This window comes from Babylonia areolata, chromosome 31 (genome assembly GCF_041734735.1).
Source record: "Babylonia areolata isolate BAREFJ2019XMU chromosome 31, ASM4173473v1, whole genome shotgun sequence".
In the NCBI taxonomy this organism is placed as follows: domain Eukaryota; kingdom Metazoa; phylum Mollusca; class Gastropoda; order Neogastropoda; family Buccinidae; genus Babylonia; species Babylonia areolata.
The window spans coordinates 2492730-2495229 of record NC_134906.1 but is presented as its reverse complement, the minus strand read 5'-3'; positions in this window follow the sequence as shown (position 1 = coordinate 2495229).

Genomic DNA, 2500 nt, shown 5'->3' with positions numbered 1-2500 from the left:
CTTCTTATTCGAAAGTAGTGTCTCTCTCTGTATCCTCTTCTTCTTCTTCTTCTTCTGGTTCTTCTTCTGCTTCTGGTTCTTCTTCTGGTTCTTCTTCTTCTTCTTCTTCTTCTTCTTCTTCTTCTTCTTCTTCTTCTTCTTCTTCTCCTCCTCCTCCTCCTTCTTCTTCTTCTTCTTCTTCTTCGTGTGCGTACTGTTGCAACTTCTACCATATGATACTGTTGGAGTTTAGGTCGTATAGAGTAACCTGTGGCGTACAAAGTGATGCATATGATACTGGTGGTGTGTCCATCGAGATCGATGATGACCATCGTTGTCATCCAGCTGGGGGATGGGGGGAGGGTGGTGGTGGGGTGGGGGGGAGGATGCTCATGAATCTATGATACTACTGTTGCAGTCTATGGCGTATGAAATGTAGCATATGTAATACTATTGCAGCAGGTGGCGTCAGTGAAGCGTATACCACTTTCCAAGTTGTGGTGTGTATAGGGCAGTGTATGATTCTCTTTTCAACGCATAGCGTGTATAAAGTGTAGTGTAAAATATCGTAGCAGCTCATGTCGTATGGAGTGCGGTGTGTTAAAATACCGTTTCTCCGGATGATGAGTTTGCTAACTGTTGCAGCCTATAATATATAGAATGCGGTCATCTATTTAGGTTGGGTTTGCTTTATTATCGAACACAATATGTCAGAAAGAAATTGTTTATTTTCGTCCGTTAACCTACATTTTATGCAACATGTTAAAAATGTCTATCTATCTATCTATCTATCTATCTATCTATCTATCTATCTCTATAACACAAAAGGTACTGTATAGTCTTTCTATCTTCAGGCGCTCACAGATCGCAGTTCCAGCGTCTAATCGTACTTGCGATTGAGTTTTGTTGTTGTTGTTTTTATTTTTATTTATTTTTTTTAATTAATTTTTATGGTCGTTTTTATCCTGACATATAGATAACCATATTCCGTTTCCGATTGATGTTTGACTGCCTGTGTCTTTTTTTTTTCTCTTCTGTTGTTATTGCACTGTGTACATGTCGAATAAAACGAAGCATGAACAAACAAAAGGCTTAATACATCTTTTTTTCATGAAAGCATCTCTCTCTCTCTCTCTCTCTCTCTCTCTCTCTCTCTCTCTCTCTGTGTGTGTGTGTGTGTGTGTGTGTGTGTGTGTCCACCCCCACTCCCCCGCGTGTGTGTGTGCGTGTCTGTGTGTGTCTGTGTGTGTGTGTGTGTATGTATGTCTGTGTGTGTGTCTGTAAGTCTGCGTGTCTTGTGCATACATGTGTATGCCTGCATCTTGTCCGTGAGTGCGTGTCTTCTCTTGTGGCGGCAGTATGTGAAACTGTATAGGTGTGTCAGCGTAGCCATTGAACGTCATTGCTGTCTGAGGTTGAGGGCGATCAAGCGCATAATATATAATTACGATATACATGCACGCAGCGGCGCACGTACGTATGCACACCATGCACACACACGCACACACACACAAACACAGACACATGAAGACATGAACACGCATGCATAAACAGACACACGCACACACACACGCGCGCGCACACACACACACACACACACACACACACACTCACAGACACACACGCGCGCGCACGCACGCAAGCACGCACACAGAATGCGCCGGAGAGAAATTCACATACGCGCGCACGCACAAACTAAAAAGGCAAACACACACACACACACACACACACACACACACACACACACACACACACACACACATTTTTCTCCGGGGCCTTCTGTGTGTGTGTGTGTGTGTGTGTGTGTGTGTGTGTGCACGTGCGTGCGCGTGTGATTGCGCAAGCTCACGTGTGCATGTGTCTATGTGCGTGCTTGCGTGCGTGTCTGCGTGTGTGTGTGTGTTTGTGCTTGCGTGTGTGTGTGTGTGTGTGTGTGTGTGTGTGTGTGTAGGAAAGTATAATCGATGTGCAGTTCTCTAGAAATCTACAGACAATAAACTGAATATTAAACGGACGATAATCTTCTCCAAAGCCCTTCTGGATTGATATCACTGCTATCGTTTGACGAAAGCCGTTAAGTTAATTAAGGGTTGTCACAAACGACTCGTCGAGTCGGTCCGTAGGACCACAAGGTATGTCTTTGTGGGAGGAATCACTGAAACTCTTTTGTCGCCAGATGTAGACATTGAAGCTCTCGGAACAGGTTTCCTACGGTAGTATTTGGCCTGCTTACCGTACATTTCACCAAGAATATTTATAGATATAGATATAGATAGATAGATATAGATATAATATCACACACACACACACACACACACACACACACACACACACACACACACACACACACACACACACACACGTGTGTGTGTGTGTGTGTTTAGATATATATACATATACATATATATATGTGTGTGTGTGTGTACGTGTGTGTATGTGTGTGTGTGTGTGCGTTTATATATATACATATACATATGTGTGTGTGTGTGTGTGTGTGTGTGTGTGTGTATGTGTGTGTGTG